Genomic DNA, 21,451 nt, shown 5'->3' with positions numbered 1-21,451 from the left:
CCACACTTTATCCGTTCATCCATAGGTGGATACTTGGGTTGCTTCCTTTTTTTGGCTATGGTGAATCATGATGCTACGAAGGCGGAGTACCCTTTCTTTTTAAACTTGAGTGTTGGTCCTCATCCTGGAGACTCATGAAATTCCTCTCTTACTTTTGTTCTTCTAGAACTCCTTCCTTTCTCTGTTCGTACCAGAAGTGGTATTTTGTTTCTGCTAAATGAGAAAGTATCATGGATATGATATTTCATTTAATTAAAGGATAAACAAACCTTGGCAAATCACTTAATTTCTTTACACTTTAGTGTTATCATCTATAAAACAGAAATGTTGAGCCACTCCTGATGGCCTAGTGGTTAAAGTTCGGCACTCTCACTGCTTTGGAAGCCCAGGTTCATTTCCCAGTCGTGGAACCACGCCACCTATCTGTCAGTTGCCGTGCTGTGGTGGTGGCTCACACAGAAGAATTAGAAGCACTTAACAACTAGGATATACAATGATGCACTAGGGCTTTGGGGAGGGAAAAAAAAGGGAAACATTGGCAAAAGATGTTAGCTCAAGGAAAATCTTTCCCTGAAAAAAAAAGAAAAGAAAAGAATAAAACAAAAATGCCTTTACTTAGCTCCTAAGCTTCTGAGGAGGATAAAAGCAGACAATGGTCGTGAAGAGCTCAGCAAACAGCCTGTCACATGGTGACAGCCCAGCAAGTGGAGGCTATTACTTCCTTCCTTTTGGTTAGAGGCAGAGGGCAAGGCAGAACTCATTCATCTGGGGCATGGGGAATGGACAGAGACACATGACCACAGTCAGAAATATAAGACACGTGCACAATTAAAGATCTTGATGCAAAAAGATTGGCCTTTGTCACTAGGTAGTGGAGGTCCCCAGTGAATTCAACTGGCAGCCAGTAGGTTTTCAGGGGGATTGTATTGCAGGAGAGAAACCCCAAGCCTGGCAAACAAGGCCCATGATTCCTCAGCAACTCTGACCTTGGTACCCTCCTTGGGATGGTATGGAAGCACAAACCCCAGAAGGGGAATCCCCCTTGTTATGGTTGAATTGTGCCCCACTCCAAAATTTACGTGTTAAAGTCCTAACTCCCGATACCTCAGAACATGACCTTGTTTGGAGACAGGAGTGAAAAATAAGGTCATTAGGATGCACCCTAATCCAATATGACTGTTGTCTTTATAAAAAGGGGAAATTGAGACATACAAATACACATACATAGAAGGAAGACAATATGAGGAGACACAGAGAGAAGATGGCCATCTACAAGCCAAGGAGAGGGACCTGGAACAGTCCTTTTTCTGATAGCCCTCAGAAGGAACCAACACTGCTGGCACCTTGATTTTGAACTTCTGGCCTCCAATACTGTGAGACAATACGGTTTTGTTGGTTAAGCCCCCTATTCTGTGGTACTTAGTTATAATGGCCCTAGGAAACTAATATACACCTCTAAACCTTTTAGAGATGATGACGGAAAAGTGCTCAAAGAAACCTCCAAGTCAGCAGAACCTAAGGAAGCATATTGACTGGCCAAGCAAACTTATGGTCTTCAAGGACAATTTTTAACACCTGTTCGGCATACAAGTAAATAACCCATTATTTTTGAGGGGGAGGGAGGTAAAGTATTTTATTAAACTAAGTATGCAATTTACAATTGGTTTTATAATACATTTTAAAAGTAAAGTTATAAAATGTTTTCAGTAACAAAGTACAGGGTTGACAGCAAAAAAAATACTGTGTCTTTATAGTACAAATAAAATCATCTTGTTTCTCATATACTGGCTGAAAGTTTTATAATATATTCTCCACTGATAGCTGCAATATTGCATTTTAATGAGTAGTCTTACAGTTAATTCAGTCATTTATTAAAAACAGCTTCATTATTTGAACCATAAGGATCAATTGCTCAATTTTAAGGAGAATGATGATAAAATTTGTCATATGTAACATGAAGTCATAAAACTCTTTTTGGGATGCAGATATACTCTGGTCTTGTTTCTCTATTAAATTCTTCACACTTCTAAGTTAAGGATGTTTCTTCTATTCTGGTATGACTTTGGAGCAGCCTGGTCTAATTTTGGAGAGCCTGAGGCTGTGGTTGTGAAGTGTTTAACAGTGCTGGGTTTCATGCCAGTGACTACTCCCTGCCCGTGCTTTCCTCGGCCCTTAATCACAGAGAGGTAGGACATACCACCATTCTGCTTGGATTCTTCAGTTTTTTGCTGTAACACTGTCAGCCAGTGTTCTTTCGCTTTGTCCCCACACAGCCCATGGAGGTCTGAAACACTCTATGGCAGCAAGGAGGCATTGATTTACTCAAAGACCTCTGCAGCAGCAAGACTCTTGGCTTCACTCATCTGCTCATGGAGACTTCCCTGGCGGGCAAAAACATGGCAGCACTCCCCCCACCCCCCAACTCTATGAGCTTCTTTTGTCTTGCTGTAGTATTCTATTTTCTTCAGAGGTGCAGAGACACCTCTGCCTGTAGCCATCCTACTCAGGCAAATGGTCCACTTGGTGTATCTTCAGTCTCTTTCTTTCTTTCCTTTTTTCTCTTTAGGCCTTCTATGTAATGGAAGTTATGCTTGCATTTTGGGGAAAAACTCTTGGGCTACAAAGGGTTTTACAGGGTCTCATTTAAGAACGCAGTTTAAAAAATTGCACTGTGTGTCCGAAGACATAGTCGTGCTCCCTGGAAATTTTGGATAATGGCTAGGACTGTATTTGAAAGCTGCTGCTTCTTAGAGTGATGACACAATATTTTACAAATATTAAGTGGCTCCCTTTACAAATCATGTTTTTTCCTGCAAGGCAATCTCTCTGACATTATTTCTCTGAGTGACACTTTTTAAGTTTGAGTATTCCAATGATCCAAAAAGAGCAGCATATCAGGGGATGCTAAAGTCTTCAGTAATTTTCTGTTCTCTGTTCTCTGAGATGATGTTTGTTCAGGATTATCAAGATCAGCGTGCCCAACCAGGGGAGTCTTGCATGAGCTTGTCACAGGACACTTTTTGTTCTTGTTGCTCCTAAACACAAATACAGAGCAGGAAATTGGCAAAGCACGAGTGCATTGGTAAACACGTTAATATTATTTTTGTCCAGAAATTATTTCCCCTTGTATAATTATAGGCTAATTATTTTTATAAATCTAAGTAAATAAATAAACCTAGGTAAATAAAATTATGAAGCATCACCATACCTATATAATTTCTTCATTTATAAAGTTCTTCTGCTGTACTTTTTGTGTGTGTGTGTGAGGAAGATCAGCCCTGAGCTAACATCCATGCCAATCCTCCTCTGTTTGCTGAGGAAGACCAGCCCTGAGCTAACATATATTGCCAATCCTCCTCCTTTTTTCCCCCTTTTTCTCCCCAAAGCCCCAGTAGAAAGTTGTATGTCATAGCTGCACATCCTTCTAGTTGCTGTATGTAGGACGTGGCCTCAGTGTGACTGGACAAGTGGTGAGTTGGTGTGCATCCGGGATCTGAATCCAGGCCACCAGTAGCGGAGCATGCGTGCTTAACCACTAAGCCATGGGGCCGGCCCCTGGTGCATTTTTTAACAACTGCTTTTAAAACTTAATCAGCATTGCAGTCTTTAACTTAGGGAGTAGAAAATTCACCATTTTTGTTTTTATCCTAAAAAATATCAATAATCACATTGAGTTCTGTCACTAATTATATAATTTGGTCAGTCTGGAAATAATCTAAAAGGCTGGAAAGAGGCGAAAAAAAAATCAGCAACCTGTTAACTGGTAAAAGTTAATTCTCTCTCCAAATGTAAATTCAATAGAATTATTTCATCTAACATGGTAGATTTTGTTGAAAAGTACGGTAACAAAATGAATACAAAAGGAGTTCTTTATAAAAAGAAGCCTGTTGACCAATTGAAGGTTCTTTTAACTTTATATGAGTCACTTTTCCCAGACTCAGATCTATATGAACCACATTATCCTCAACTGTTAGAGATCCTGAATCAATACCCACAGGGGCAAATAATTCATTGAGCTGAAAAGCCAGTTCAGTGCGTAATGGCAATTCCAGACAATCACTGATAGGAGATTTGGCCATCCCTGGCATGAGATTCAACATCATGGTTTTATATTTTTCACTGCCTCCAGCTGATGAAGTACTCCAGGCTATTAGAATTTTCTCCATTTCCTGTTCATCTTCATTCATAAATTCTTCTATGTTTTATCTGAAATCTCACATAAACATTTGGAAGATTTTCAGTTTTCTTTATTTCAAAAGGATCAGTAAAATTAATTTCCTCATGTAATTCAAGATGTATAGTCCTCAATACAGAGTTTAAAATGCCAGAAACATTAAAAGAAAAAGGTATATTCTCTCCAATGTCTGTAGCTACTAGATTCTTCTCAATTTCATTCATATCTTTAAGGACTGTAGCTTTTAGATACCTAGGAAGGATTGTTTGATGCTAGAAAACCTGAGTGTTCTGATTTATTTTAGGAAGCAATTCTTTATCTACAACAGTATTCCAAATCTACTACTTTAGGAGGAAATACACTTGTTACTAACTCAGGTTTTTCAAGAGTTATAGCTCTTGTATCTGCCTGCTCTGAGTTTTCCCTTTCTGCATTACAGGTAGGCTGTGCACATATTAGTGTTACTCATTTAAAACTGAATGTCAAGTTAAGGAGTTTAAACTTGATGTAGAGGCAGAATTTTCTAAACTTTCATTGTTCAAATCCATATTTTGTGTAGAAAGAAAGGGAGTCATAATACTTACAAACTCATTGGGGTCACATTAAACTACTAACATCCTATTAAGGCAAAAATTAGTATATGTGGTCGTCAGAAGAGTTCAATTTCTTAAAAGCATTCTGCATTAAGGATTCCAAATCTTCAGTTAGTTACGTGCCTGAAAAGGAATCCATTTTTGAATGTTCACTCTCTTCTTAAGAAAGACATTTTTCTATTATTTCACTCCTGCTACAATTTCTTGGTTCTCAGAAGCAGCTAAGCTCTCTGAGATAATTCTTCTTTCAGGTAATCCTAATAGAAAATCCACTGCATTTTCAACTCAGAGGGTTGTCGTGAGGATTAAATGAGATAATGCATGAAAAAGTGCTGTGTGCGTGGCCTGGCACTTAATAAGCACCCAACTCTGTTCTCTGTGAACTCACATTCAGAAAGCATCAAGTGCACTACGTCCAGATCCAGGTCAGAAAACATCTCTGAAATTGGTGAAGAGTTCTAGCTGATTGATTTTGTCTCTTCCTTCTTTCTTTCAGAAGGACGAGTGGTGTTTGCCTCCTCATAGCTAGCAACACTGGGCATGACAACCTCCTTGGAGTTGGCCGTCTTCTAACAAGGACTTCCCCCAAGATTTTCCTTCTCTTTGACATTCTGAGTTCCAAAAACTAAAATGCTTCTCCCTTCTTACTTATAATGTTTGATATTAAAGTCATACCTGAAAGAAAATAGGGTTAGATTTCTTTATAATCCAGTAGCGTTAGGACTTTATAATTAAATGGACTGTGTCACATCTCTCTCTACCTTCTAGAAATGCACTGTCCAATATGAACCAACAGCCACATGTGCCTTTATGGAAAAATATTCAGAAAATAATAAAATTCTACCTTTTGTCTGGCGTAGACACTATAAACATGCTTAGTAAGACCACAGTGGATATCTGTAAATGCTATGATTCTGTTACTCCAAATAATATCTTTCTGTACCTGGAACACTCAGCTCCATAATATAGGGCAACTTTTTCCCAAAGATGAAGTACCACATGCCACATACAGACATTATCTCATTTAATCTGCCCTTAAACTAAACTGTTTTGTAGTAACATGATATAGTATCATAGAATCATGGACCCCTAGAGATGGACGGGACCTTAGCACCAATGTCAGTTTTCATAGTCAGTGGAGGAGTTCCCTTGTGACTTCTCTGATGTCCACTCTCAGATGTACATTCATACGTGGAATCCCTGCTTCAGTGACAGAGAGGTCACACTTCACAAAGTGCCTCTTTCACCTTTATATGGTTCTTCCACTTTCCAACTTTCATATTATGAAACTTTCAAACATGCAGAAAAGTTGGAAGAAGAGTACATTGACCTTCCACATACTAGATAAACACTAGACTGAACAATTGTAAACACTTTGTTGTATTGTCTTGTATTTTTATCTTGCCGAACTGTTAGAAAGTAAATTGTACATATGGTTACATCTGCAGGTGTCTCCCAAAAATAAGAACATTCCACAAAACCACAACCTCAAATCTAATCGAAGCTAAGAAAATTTAAGGTAATTCCCTAATACCATTTATTACGTAGTCTATATTCAAATTTTTCAGTTGCCTCAAAAACGATTTTTACGACTTTTATTAAAGCCAGAAATCAATCTACATTCATGTATTACAATTTGTTATTACATCTCTTTAAAGTCCTCCCTTTTTCCTTTAAAAAGATTTTTTCTAGCTTTATTGAGGTATAATTGACAAATGAAATAGTACATAAAGTGTACACTTTCGTGATTTGATCTATGTATACATTGTGAAATGGTTACAGCCATCAAGTTACTCATCCATCACCTCACAGTTACTTTGTGTGTGTGTGTGTGTGTGTGTGTGTGTGTGGTGAGAATGCTTAATATTTATTCTCTTATCAAATTTAAAGAATACAATTCTGTATTATTAACTATAGTCACCATACTGTACATTAGATCTTCCGAGCTTATTCTGAAAGTTTGTACCCCTTGACCAATATCCCACCATCTCCCCTACCACCCAGTCTCTGGGAACTGACATTCAACACTGTTTCTATCAGTTTGAATTTTTTTTTTAGATTCTACATAAACTGATACTATATAGTATTTATCGTTCTCTGACTGGCTTATTTCATTTAGCATAATGACCTCTAAGTTCATCCATGTGTATATATGTACATATGTGTGTATATTTATATATATATATTATATTTTCTTTTTCCATATCTTGACTATTGTGAATAATCCTTCAATGAACATGAGAGGGAAGATATCTCTTTGAGGTACTGATTTCGTTTCTTTCAGATGTATAGCCAGAAGGGAGATTGCTGGATCATATGATAGTTCTATTTTTGGTTCTTGAGGAACCTCCATACTATTTTCCATAGTGGCTGCACCAATTTACATTCCCGCCAACAGTGTACAAGAGTGTCCATTTCTCCACGTGCTCACCAATACTTGTTATTTCTTGTTCTTTTGATAATAGTCATTTTAACACATGTGAGGTGATATCTCATTGGGGTTTTGATTTGTATTTCCTTGATGGTTAGTGCTGTTAAGCACCATTTCATGTGCTTATTTCAGAAGAAAATATTGCCAAGACCAGTGTCAAAGAGCTTTTTCACTAAAACTTCTAGGAGTTTTATGGTTTCAGGTCTAAGATAGGTGTCCAGTTTCACTTGTTTGCATGTGGATATCCTGTTTTCACAACAATATTAATTGAAGAGACTATCCTTTACCTGTTGTCAAAGACCAGTTAATTGTATATGCATGGGATTATTTCTGAGCTCTCTATTCTGTTCCATAGGTCTACGTGTCTGCTTTTATGCCATATTATTTTGATTACTATAACTCTGTAATATAGTTTGAAAAAGAAAGTGTGATGCATCCAGTGTTATTCTTCTTCTCAAGATAGCTTTGGCTATTCAGGTTTTTTTTTTGTGGTTCTATATGAATTTTAGAATTGTTTTTTCTATTTACATGAAAAATGCCATTGGAATTTTGATAGGGATTGCTTGCATTGAAATTGTAGGTCTTTTTGGGTAGAATGGACATTTTAACAGTATTATTTTTCCAGTCCATAAACGTAAGATATCTTTCATTTATTTTTGTCGTCTTCAATTTCTTTCATCAGTGCCTTGTAGTTTTAAGTGTACAGATTTTTCACCTCCTTGGTTAAATTTATTCCAAGGTATTTTATTATTTTTGATGCTATTGTAAATTGGATTGTTTTCTTAATCCCTCTTTCAGATAGTCTGTTGTTAGTGTATAGTAGCACAGCTAATTTTTGTGTGTTGATTTTGTATCCTGCAACTTTACTGAATTTGTTTTTTAGTTCTAACAGGTTTTTGGTGGAGTCTTTAGGATTTTCTTTATATAATATCATGCCGTCAGCGAACAGAAATAATTTCATTTCTTTCTTTCCAGTTTGGGTGCTTTTTTTTTCTTCACACCTAATAGCTCTGTCTAGGGCTTCCAGCACCATACTGAATAGACGTGGTGAGAGTGAGCACCCTTGTCTTGTTCCTAGTCTTAGATGAAATGTTTTCAGGTTTTCACCATTGAGTACGATGCTAGCTGAGGGTTTGTCATATATGGCCTCTATTATGTTGAGGAACATTCCTTCTATACTAATTTGATGAGAGGTTTTATCATGAAAGAATGTAGAATTTTGTCAAATACTTCTGCATCTATTGAGATGACCATATGATTTTTATCCTTCATTCTGTTAATGTGGTGTATCACGTTTATTGATTTGCATATGTTGAAATCCTTGCATCCTAGGATTAAATCCCACTTGATCATGGTATATGATCCTTTTCATATGCTGTTTAATTCACTTTGCTAAAAGTTTTTGAGAATTTTTACATTTACGTTCATTAGGGATATTGGCCTGCAATTTCCTTTTCTTGTAGTGTCCCTGTCTGGCTTGCTCTCAGAATAATACCGGTTTTGTAAAATGAGTTTGGAGTGTTCTCTTCAATTTTTTGGAAGAGTTTGAGAAAGATTGATATTAATTCTTCATTCAATGTGTGGTAGAATTCACCAGTGAAGCCTGGTCCTCGGGTTTCTTTTGTTGGGAGATTTTTGATTACTGATTCAATCTCCTTACTAATTATAGATCTACTCAGATTTTGTATTTCTTTATTATTCAGTCCTTATTGTATGTTTATAGGAATTTATCCATTTCTTCTAGGTTATCCAGTTTGTTGGCATATAGTTGTTCACAGTAGCCTCTTATAATCCATTGTTTTTCTGCGGTATCAGTTGTAATGTCTCGTTTTTCAGTTCTGACTTTATTTATTTGAGTCTTCTTTTTTTTCTTAGTCTAGCTAACAATTTGTCAATTTTGTTTACCTATTTAAAAAAACAACTTTTAGTTTCAATGATCTTTTATATTGTTGGTTTAGTCTCTATTTCATTTATTTCCACTCTGATCTTTGTTATTTCCTTCTTTCCTAACTTTGAACTTAGTTTGTTCTTCTTTTTCTAGTTCCCAGAGGTGTCAAATTAGGTTGTTTATTTATGATCTTTCTTTTTTCTTAATGTAGGCATTTGTCACTATAAACCTCCCTCTTAGAACTGCTTTTGCTGCATCCCATAAATTTTGGTAAGTTGTGTTCCCTTTTTCATTTGTCTCAAGATATTTTTTGATTTTCATTTCGATTTCTTCTCAGATACATTTTTTATTCAGGAATGTGTTGGTTGATTTGCACATATTTGTGAATTTTTCAGCTTTCCTCTTGTTACTGATTTCTTGTTTTATACCATTGTGGTTGGAAAAGATGCTTGATATGATTTCAGTCTTCTTAAATTTGTTAAAACTTGTTTTGTGATCTAACATATGGTGTATTTTGGAGAATGTTCCAAGTGAGCTTGAGAAAAACGTGTGTTCTGCTGCTATTGGATGGAATGTTCTGTATCTGTTAAGTCCATTTGGTCTAGAGTGTTGTTCAAGTTCAGTATTTCCTTGTTGATTTTCTGTCAGAGTGATCTGTCCATTGTTGAAAGTGGGGTATTGAAGTTCCCTACTATTATTCCATTGTTGTCTATTGCTGTCTTTAGTTCTGTTAATATTTGCTTAAGATATTTAGGCACTCCAATCTTGGATGCACATATTTTTAAACTGTTAAAATCTCTTGATGAATTGACCCCTTTATCATTATATAATGACCTTCTATGCCTCTTGTTACAGTTTTTGACTTAAAGTCTATTTTGTCTGATGTAAGTACAGCTACCCCTACTTTCCTCTGGTTTCCACTTGTATGGAATCTCTTTTTCCATCACTTTGCTTTCAGTCTATGTATGTTCTTAAAGCTGAAGTGATTTTCTTGTAGGCAGCATATAATTGGATTATGTTTTTTATCCAGTCAGCCACTGTATGTCTTTTGATTGGGATTTGATCCATGTACATTTGAAGTAATTATTGGTAGGTAAAGACTTGCTATTGTCATCTTGTTAACTATTTTCTAGCTGATATGTAGTTCATTTGTTCTTTTATTCATCTCTTACTGTCTTCCTTTGTGATTTGATGATTTGCTGTAATGATATGCTTGAATCTCTTCTTTTATCTATTGTGTATCTACTATAGACTTTGCTTATGTTATAGTTAAGAGATTTACATTCCACCATTATAGTATATGAGTATTCTGAATTTGACAATATACTTGCCTTAACCAGTGAATTTTATAATTTTGTATGTTTCATATTACTAATTGGCATCCTTTCATTTCAGTTTGAAGAACTTCCTTTAGCATTTCTTATACAGCAAGTCTAGTGGTGATGAACTCCCTCAACTTTCTGTTTGTCTGGAGAATTCTTTCTCTCCTTCATTTCTAAAGGACAGCTTTGTCAAGTATTCTTGGTTGGCAGTACTTTTTTTTTTTTTTTCCTTTCAGCACTTTGAATATATCATTCCATTTTCTCTTGTCCTACAAGATTTCTGCTGTGAAATCCACTTATGGCCTTACGGGGAGGTTCCCTTGTATGAGATGGGTTTCTATTCTCTTGCTGTTTTCAAAATTCCTTCTTTGTCTTTGATTTTTGACAATTTGATTATAATGTGTCTTGGTAAAGTCCTCTTTGGGTTGCATCTATTTAGGGACCTATAAGCTTTGTGTACCTGAATGTCCATATCGCCTCAGATTGGGGAGTTTTCTGATATTATATCTTTTTTTTTTCTTTTTTGTGAGGAAAATTAGCCCTGAGCTAACATCCGATGCCAATCCTCCTCTTTTTGCTGAGGAAGATTGGCCCTGGAATAACATCTGTGCCCATCTTCCTCTACTTTATATGAGATGCTGCCACAGCATGGCTTGACAAGCGGTGAGTTGGTGCATGCCTGGGATCTGAACCTGCGAACCCTGGGCCGCCGAAGTGGAGTGCATGCACTTAACCACTACAGCACTGGGCCAGCCCCCAGCCATTATTTCTTTACATAAGCTTTCTGCTCCTTTCTCTTTCTTTTCTCTTGAGACTTCTAAAATGCAAGTATTGTTTCTTTTGATAGTGTCCCGTAATTCCTATAGACTCTCTTCACTCTTTTTCATTTTTTTCCTCTCTGATTGGATAATTTCAAATGATCTATCTTTGAGTTCACAAATTCTTTCTTCTGCTTGATCAAGTCTGTTGTTGATGCTCTCTATTGCATTTTTAATTTCATTCATTGTGTTCTTAAGCCCCAGATTTTCTATGGTTTTTAAATGATTTCTATCTTTCTGCTGAACTTCTGGTTTTGTTTATGTATTGATTTTTCTGATTTCATTAAGTTGTCTATGTTCTCCCATAGCCCACTGAGCATCCCTAAAAAAATTATTTTGAATTTTTTGTCTGAAAATTTGTAGATCTCCATTACTTTCCAGTTGGCTACGTGAAAATTATTGTGTCCCTTTGACGTATTATGTTTCCTTGACTTTTCATGTTCTTTCAAGTCTTGCATTGCTGTTTTTGCACTAAAAGAAATAGTCACCTCCTCCAGGCTTTACTGATTGGCTTGAAGAGGTGCCTTCACCAGTCAGTGGACCTAAGGATTTTGAGGCTTTCTCAGAAATTTTCTATAGATATGGTCACTTCACACTTCTTATTCCATCTTGAAGGGGGAATTCTTGAGATTGTTTGCCTTCTCTTAATCCCCAAAGCTATGCTAGGTACTGAGAGTCTCCCATTTGTTTTTCCTAGGGCAGTGTCTTGAAATGCTCAAGTTTGTGAGTCTTTTCCCAATTCCTTAGAGTCAGGCTGGCTTTCTATGCTTGCTTGAAAGCCATCTGCAGTAGGCTTGTACTTGCCATACACAGGAGCACATGCTGGGAGCTGGCAATGGGGAGGTAGGAAGTGTGGGTGAGGTGTGTGGAGTGTCGGTGGTTTCTGTGAGCCAGTTGGTGGGGGGGGGTGTTCTGCAGGCAATGCATCCCCAGCATCCTGGATGGGCTTCGTGATGGAGTCCACAAATTGAAAGAACCATGAAGTGGTTAGTAGCATCCCTTTGATGAGTTCCAAAACATGCCTATTGTGCTCCTATCCTCTTCCAACCTTTCAGCCTTGTAGATCACCTCAGTAATCTGACTGAGACAAGAAAAAAGTGACTCTCTTGAGAAGCAGCCTGCATGACTGGGGAAGCTTGTCACTCACTCACTTGTTCTCACTTTCCTCTGTGGGAGAAATCACTGGCTGAGGGGGCCTCTCTTGGCACTGAGCTGTGCTACCTTGGGGCAGGGGTGATGCAGGCAGAGTGAAACTGTTCCTCTTACCTTATTGATGCGTCTTGTTGGATTTTTTTGGCTCCAAAAGTATGCCAGAACTTCTCCCCGGACACTCAGACTCGTGCAAAGGTATTCTTGTCCATGGGGACTGTCAAAATTGACGTTCTGTGGGGGGATGATGGCAGAGAACGCCTATTCTGTTGTTTTGCTGATGTCACTCTCCTCCTCCTTTTTTTCTTTTTTTATGATTTGACTTATTGAAGGAACTGAACTTATGGAATATTCCATGTTCTGGATTTGTATGCTTGATTTTCTATTTTCCATGTTTCATGCAACTTGGAAACTAGATTCAAAAACTTGTTTAGATTTAGACTAAAGATTTTTGGCAAGAGTACAGCTTCTGTGTATTTCATATCACATCACATCAGGAGGCACATAATGTTAGGAAGTCTCTCTAAGTGATGCTAATTTGATTGCATAGCTAAGTGTAACAGCCTGCGTGCTCCCTCACAATGGTATGTTTTTCCCTTTATAATTAGCAAGCACTCTACAGGGTGATATTATGGAACTGTAGGAATATGTTGTTCCACACCACATTTCCTCCAGTGCTTTTCAACATTGTTTGATGATCCTTGTCTGAACCACTTATTTTACTGAAGCTTAAAAAATGGTGATTTTTCTAATTTGTTCATTCCTTTTACATTTATTTATATTTTCTCTCATTTTTTCTCCCCATAATGACTACAGAAATGAGTCTATTAAAATAATAACTATCAAAATCTGTCAACCCTGCACTTTCCCCCAGGTTTGCTTTGCTGCATCCTAAGCATGAGCTTGTGAGGTAATCCATCCCCATGAGCATGGCTCAGTTCACAGAGGAACTGGCTATGCTCCTAAGTCCTTGTTTCAGAGACAACTACTGAGTCATCCCCAAATTTTAGTGGTAGAATTGGAGCCAGACTATGAGGCATTTATACATTTTTTTAACTTTTTAGTTTGAGGTAATTGTAGTCTTACGTCCAGGCCTAATAAATAATTGAGATCCCATATGTCTTTCACCCTATTCCCCTCAATGGTAACTGTCTTACATAACTATAGTTACAATATTGCAAGCAGGAGATTGACATTGATGCAATCCATCAACCTTATTCAGATTTTCATTTATTTTGCATGCACTTACTTGTCTGTGTGTGGATATTTAGTTCTCTGCAATTGTACTTTATTTATGGATTCATGTGACTACCACCACAGTCAAGATACAAAACAGATCCATCATAAGGATTCTTTACTGGTCTTTGTAGCCACAGCCCTCTCTCTCCACTGCTAACCCATGGCAACCACTGATCTGTTCTTCATCTCAATAATTTTGGCATTTCCAGAATGCTATATTAATGGAATCATACAGTATATAACTTTTTGAGATGGGCTTTTTTTTCACTTAGTACAATTTCCTTGAGATCCATTCAAGTTTTTTGGTATAGCAATAGTTTGTTCCTCTTCATTGCTGGGAGTATTCCATGGTATAGATATACCATAATTTAAATATTCATCTACTGAGGGATGTTTGAGCTGTTTCCAATGATTGTTAATAAAGTTACTATGAACATTCATATACAGGTTCTTGTGTGAACATAAGTTTTTATTTCTCTGGGATAAGTTCCAAAGAGTGTAATTGCTGGGTTGTATAATAATTGTGTTGTGTATTGCAAGAAACTTCCATACTCTTTTCCAGAGTGACTGTGCCATTGTACCACTTTACATTTCCACCAACAATGTATCAGTGATCCAGTTACTCTACATTCTTGCCAGAATTTGATGTCATCACTGATTTTACTTGTTAGTTTTTGGTTTTGTTTCAGCCATTCTGATAGGTGTGTAGCGATATTTAATTGTGATTTTCATTTACATTTCCCTAATAGCTAATAATGTTAACATCTTTTAAGATGCTTATTTGTCATCTGGATATCTTCTTCAGTAAAATGTCGTTTGCCCATTTTTTCATTAGATTGGTATTTTTGCTATTAAGTTTTGAGTGTTCTTCATATATCTAGATACAAGTCATTTGTTGGATATGTGGTTTGCAAATATTTTCTCCCACCTTTTCATCCTCTTCACATGGGCTTTCACATAAGAATGGTTTTGATGAGCTCCAATTTATCAATTTTTCTTTTTATGGCATGATTTTGGTGCCAAATCTAAGAAGTCTTTGCTTAGCATATATCCTGATATTCTCCTATGTTGTTTTTTTTTTTTTAAAGTTTTATAATTGCATTTATGTCCATGATCCACTTTGAGTTAGTTTTTGTATAAGCTGTGAGATTTAAGTCAATGTTTTTTGGTTTAATTCATCCAATTAAATAATTCATCCAATAACCCCAGGATGGGCCTTACATCCTTCCTCAGTCCTTAGAGGTGCCCATTCCTTGTGTTGTCCATGCAGTGGGCCTGGGGGTAGTGGTCATTTCCAGTCTGGTGCTCCACATCTGAAATTTATGATTGTCCACCAAGCGTACCCTCTGTCTAATTTGCACCCATAGCCATACTTTGGGTTATTCTCAAATAGGCCAATGTTGGATTATTCTCCTGTCTCTAGATCCCACTTGGTAGTTGTTTCCAGTTTCCAGGTAAATCTATGTGCCTTCTGACACCTGATTCCACTTGGACCTGTCTGCATGCTTGACCTTTCACAATATGAGCTTTGAGTCCCTTAGCCTTCTTCATGTGACTCATCACAAACAATACTAAAATCCTTTTTAATAAAGATGTTCCACAGAATATTAGTTTCGTAGGATATAAAATAAATTTTATGTAGGAAACCAAGAACATCTGAGAAATGTTGAATTAAACAAAACAAAATTTCTTTAACGCAGAACATCTTATAGCCTTATGTCTCTAAAGGTGAGGATGGATTGGAGATATACCTTGCATAGTTTTCCAAATGTTTTTGTTTGCAAAACCCTTTCAGTGAACTGCCACCCAGCACAAAGGACTTACTCCAATACTGTGTTAAGAGACTTGACCAAACCTTAACCTGGCTTCCGCCTGCAATGGGTCATGTCTCTAAAGGTGGCCACAGCCTGCTTGTTGAGCTTTTGTTCAGGAAAACACAATGCTATCTAACTGCAACTTGTGTATCTTCCCAACCCACATTACTGAACCATTTTCAGTACTTCTCTACTTACTTCTCTTCTGTAATTTCCAGTTACCCAGAGCCACCCAGTCCCTTTTTTGTTTCCCCTTTTTGCTTCCTCATAGCTGTTTTTTGTTCCCTCTTTAAAAACTTCAATCACCTTTAGGTCTTGATTGGTGTTGAGCTAAGCTGATACTGGCATATCTTGCCCCTACAGCAGTAATCTGAATAAAACCTGTCTTGCTGTCTTTAACAAGGGTCTAGTGCTGTTTCTCTTTGACGAGGGGTAGCATCTTGCCCATCTTGAAATATCTGTTTGGAAATGATGCTCTTGAGTCATGCTCCAGGTGAATCAATCCAAGATTTTGTGCAGAAACTATGGCCCAAAGACACCTGGGAGCACAGACAAAAATTCTTGTGCTCTCTATAAAAGCTTTTCACTTTGTATTTTCATTTAAATGAAAATTTTATGTAATGATATAAGCACAGTGGATTTGTGTCCCATATTATATCTATATATGTCAAGTGAGAGCTGCATGACCTCACAGTGAATCACAGTGTCACGGTATCCTGAATGGTGGGAGAACTAAGCCTTTCAGGGCACATTTCCATCCTGAGGCCCCCGACCCACAGCCATGATGCCACATCCATTCAGCAGGCAAATGTCAGATGCTGTTGTACTGAGCACACATTGACTTGGACATTCACTGGCAGTTAATATAATTGTCACTGCGTAGACTACAGGCAGACTGTTAGGGCTCCGTGCATGGCTTTGACTCCTACAAATAAAGCCACCCTCATGTTTGCAGTGGGACAATCTATCACACAGGTGTGGAGGAATAAACCTGTGGGTCAACAAAGTACACATTGTGTTAAATAAACCTAACTACCTACAAGAGAAGGGACACAAGATATAGAAAAGCTGATTCAGGAGGAAGAAGGCAAAACTTATGAAATACAATATATTTTTGAATATCCAAACTTGTGTCCTCAGAGAGAATCAGGACAGTATTGTACCCATAAAATAAGGGCAAATGACAATGAAAAGGAGACATTAGACAAGAAAGTGTTCTTAGGTATTAGAAATATGTTAGAATAAAAAAGTTATGATGTCCAAAATAAAAATTTAAGCAAAACACTCAGCATGTAGATCAAAAAGAAGAAGTGAAGAGAGATAGAAGAAGATAAGCTCAATAACAGAATTTGAATCCAAGAGTCCAAGGAGTTCCAGAAAGAGAGAACAGAGAAAATGATGGAAAAGAAAGTATCAAAGGATATCTTATCAGGAGAACATTTCCAAGAGCCTGGGAGAGGTGGATAAGTGCTTCTAGACTTAAAAAGATTCTAATAGTTCAACAGAAGAAATAAGGAAGCATCCACTCCCAGATGTTTTAGAACAGAAAGGAAACAAAACAGGACTTCTGTAAAGAAATAATCAAACTGGCATCAGGTTTCTCATTAGTAGCACTGGATGCTAGAATATAATGAAGTGGCAACTTCAAAATCCAGAAGGAAAATTATTTTCATCTTTGAATTCTGTAACTGGTCAAAATTTTTATTGAGCGTGATGACAAATTAAACACATCCTGGGCATTTTAGGCATCCTAGATCTCAGAATGTTTACCTATCATGTATCTTCTGTAAAAAAATTAATCCTTGATGGTATACTGCAGTATAACCCATATAAATTGAGGACGAAAGAAAGCACAGAACCTGAGAGAGAGTAGCCTTATCCTGGAGACAATACAGGACAGTCTCAGAAGACTGCTGGGCCACAGGCTTAGAAAGCAACTGGTCTACCAAAGTGCAAGTTTGGGAGTGCTGGGGAGAAATGTTTTAAGAAGAAAGCAGATTCATGAAAGAAAAAGCATGATGATGATGGGAAATCTCAGATGGATAAGTTGCAGTCAGGTGCCAAATACCAGAAAAAAAAAAAAAAGACCATCAGGAACTCCAGGAAAATCACAAATATGTATTAGAGGGTTATGCTCTAGCGCAAAGCTACAACCGTGTGGCATGGACGAGTGTCATCAATGATTACCACTTGGGAACTTGTTAGAAATCCAGCTCCTCAGATCCACCCCAGGCCTGCTGAATCAGAAATTCTAGGGGTGGCGCTCAGCTGTCTGGCTTTAACAAACCTTCCAGGGGATTCGGATGCTTATTAAAGTTTGAGGACCACTCCTTTAGAGCAGGGGTTAGCTGTGACCTGTTTTTGTTTACAGTTTTATTGGATGCAGCGTGTCCATTTTATTCTGTAGTTTCTCTGGCTCCTTCTACTTTGCAACAGCACAGCGTAGTAGCTCTTTCAGAGACCATATGGCCTGCAAAGCCCAAATATTTATTATTTGGCCATTTACAGAAAATGTTTGCTAACCTCTGCTTTAGAGCATTGAATAGGTTAGAAAATCTTGTGACTTCATTTGACCTTGAATTTTGGAATTTACTTCCCAGATTTATCAATTCAGGAATCCTAGTTCCTTCTCTCTGCATCCAACTGCACTACTTGTGTTTGCAGTGACAGTCATTAAGATCATCCTAATATTGTGAAATCTGCTTCTTAGTTTTCAGTCAACATCTAGAGCAAACACAGACTCAGAATTAAGGAACAGGAGTGTAAGTGTCAAGGAGTCGTACATGTGAAAGTCATGTACAGCAGCAGAAGCTAGAGGTGGGAGGAAAGTGCAGGGATGAATATTTCCTCATCTCAGATAAAAGGGAGACAAGAGAGATCATCAAATTGGTGCAACCAGAAAAACAGGCTCACATAACTTATAAAAAGTTATAAAGGTAACCAGTAGGAGAAACAAAACCATAACATAACTATGAAAAGTTGGGAGCAAGTGAGGGAGAGAATAGGTGAGGAGTAACAGAAAGGGTCTAAATCAAGAAATGTGGGATAACCAGATCCTTCAGAGGAGTAAATCAGAAGCAGAAAATAATGGCTGCCTTTGAGCAGGTATCCCAGAAGTTGGGTAGATGTGGAGCAGGCGTTTATTTTCACTTCATTCCTTTATGTTGTGTTTGATTTTTGTGTGTAAATGTACATCTTACTTCAGTAACAATATATATTTCAAAAAGTTGAGGATGAACTCAGACCCTGGCCCATGGAATTCTGGAAAACTCGATCCTTACTCTCCAACCCGCTTGCTCACCTTCCTCACTGGCCCCTTTGGGAAACCTTCCTCCTGTGGGCCTTTCCCCTTCTCATCTGCCCAGTGCTGTGTGCTCCTAATCCCAGGGCTCAGCTACACCATGCTTCCCTCCTCTCATCCACCCCAGGCCCAGGCAACCTGCACCCCCTCTGAGGTAGTCCTTGCAGCTGTGGCTCCCACTCAGCCCACGTTTACACTCTCCTCCTTTTCCCCAAAGCCTCTCTCTTACCTTTCCCATCACCTGCTATTCTCAGTGTCACTGGGACAATAAAAAATCAAAACCATTTGTGCCTCCTCCAAAGCCTTACCTGTGTCTTGCACAGATACCTGCCCACTCCGCATAACCTCTGTTCCTGCCACTCCAGCCTCCATTTTCCAGCAGGTTCCGGGTTGCCCCACTCCAGGGCCCAGTGTGTAGGGCCTATGGTCTCCGGCTGGCTCAGGTCCACTATCTCCCAGTGTCATCTAAAATCTCACTTCCTTGACACAGCCTTTCTGGACATCCTACCTCCACCCCAGTCCAGGAAAGGATCTGGTTTCATATTTTATGACAGCACACACTTTTCTTTTCTGGTGCCTGTCACAAGTATAATTATTAATGATTTATGGAACTGTTTGTTGAATGTTCTGTACACGCAGGTAGACTAAAGACAGGGAAAATGAGCCTGGCTGTAGGCCCCTATACCCGCAATGACTCATCAAATGCCTGCCATCAAGTAAGTGCTCAATCAATGTTTGGTACAGGAAGAAGTGAAACTTGATGGCAGGTTTTCACAAAGGACCTGCTCTTCTCCTCGGCTGCAGGCCCAGCACCTGCACAGACGCAGGAAGAGAGGTCATCAGAACGTCTGGGGGAAGATGATCTTTGAATCTCAAGGTGACAGCTTGTTGGGATTGCTAATGATTATGGCAATAGGAAAGGGGGGATACAGGCTGGCCCAACAAAGCTGAGTCTGTCTGCCTTCCCAGTGACATCTGCAGATGTCTCCTGTCACATCCTCCATGTGGGCAGCAGAAAATGCAGTTTCCAGGGATATGTCAGAAGAGCTGTTTTGTAATTTAGTGAAAATTACCTTTGAGATCCAGCTCTAACCTGGGAAATAATTTGACAAATATCAATGGAGACCCAGTGTGCCAGCACTTCCATGACAAGTCAGATGGATCCCTGGGGCCTGAACAGAAGCAGCAGCTGGGATGGGCCACCGGCCCCCTGCTGTGCTGGGTAGATGCTGGGGTGTCATAGTAAACACCACCATAGCCTCATTTTAGATATCTACCATAATAAAATTATGAAGGGAATGGGCTGGGAGGCTGCATAGACTTTCACTATGGAACTCTAAGCAGACCTCCCATTTGTATGCAGAATTGATTACTGTTCTCATGCAGAACATTCTGCAAGCAGAAAGTTCCAATAAGGTCATTGAATTGGCTTAGGAGAGACCTGTATGAAGCAGAAAAATTGATTTGAAGGTCATATGCAGAGAGAGGTGAGGTTTAAGCCATAAGAGACGAAAAGCTCTCAGAGAGAAAGTGGAGACAAAACCTTGAAAATTCTATGTGTGACCTTGGAGAATAGCAGCGCAGCACACTTGCCAGATTGCTGAACACTGACAGACCTTGAGCAAGGAAATAACTAATTTTCAAGAATCACAGTGCACGTGAGGCTGAAGGCCCACATTTTCTTAGATGAGCATGCTCCACCCTTCCCTTCCTGAAATGTAATGATTGATGATCCCAAGTAGGAACTTGGCTCACCCTTTGGGGCTTGCAATTTGGCCAAAACAGGTTGTAAAGTCAGCAGCAATTTTCTTCATCAAACCCCTGGAAATGTTCACTCAATCCAGAATAGATAGGAATGAAAGAGTGAGACATTGTGAGTGAGTTTCTAAATCTTCTTAATCAACCTCATAGCAAATTAACCAAATTCAAAATGGAAGAATAGGAAAGAGGTCTCATACGCTAGTCATAGATACAGATCTTAAATTTGACTTTTTAAAATCCGTATAGAACTTCAAATGTCCGTTCTCACTTTCCTGTCAGCCACAGGTCTTTCAACACCAACTAATCAAATGCCACTTGGTTTTTAAGATTCTGATCTTGCATTTTTGGCAAATCTTGTGCCTTTGATGGATTGTGGATAAGTTTATTGTCGCTATGATGACAAGAATACTAAGAATCGTATGGGATTTTTAAAGGAATGCCATTTGGAGGATATTTTGACCCTAAATATATTGTAAAAGGAGAATGTACTGATTGAAAAAAAGCAAGCATGATCCCACGGTGACTAGAGCTAAGCTCCTTATTGAACAAAGGAAGGAGGTTAGAGATGGAGGCACCTCTGTCCAAGTTAGCCCTTAAGCATAAAAAATTATTTTAAAAAAATTGAAGTAAACATAATTAAATATTTGAGGTTATTTTCTCCAACAGATGATATTTTTAGGTAAAATAACTAGACAAACCAATGGGGTAAAACCACAGAAACCACACTCTCATGATGAAATCCATTCCCTTTTTGATGTTTTGTCCCTTTAGCAGTTCTGAGAACCTCCTCCCACCAGAGAGAAGACAACTGCCCTCTTAGTTAGGTTAGAGAGAGTAGACAGAGGTTTTAGGAACAAAGGGCTTGGTTGGGGTTAAGCTTTGCAGACTGGAGCTGCAGTGGGGGCGCCCTCAGGTGGCAGCTACAGATGATTCTGAGGTTGGGTGGATTGGAAAATTGATC

The 21,451-nt window shown here is 38.4% G+C and overlaps 1 pseudogene; it reads right to left on the bottom strand.

Annotated features, from left to right (window-relative positions):
* Positions 1-2,046: 2,046 nt before the first annotated feature.
* The window catches only part of LOC101397511 (NEDD4-binding protein 2-like), a 116,868-nt pseudogene continuing 97,463 nt past the window's right edge, over positions 2,047-21,451 (bottom strand).

The sequence above is a fragment of the Ceratotherium simum genome, chromosome 3, assembly GCF_057802395.1.
Source record: "Ceratotherium simum simum isolate JZ-2026a chromosome 3, ASM5780239v1, whole genome shotgun sequence".
NCBI lineage: Eukaryota > Metazoa > Chordata > Mammalia > Perissodactyla > Rhinocerotidae > Ceratotherium > Ceratotherium simum.
This window is presented reverse-complemented; position numbering and strand designations above follow the sequence as displayed.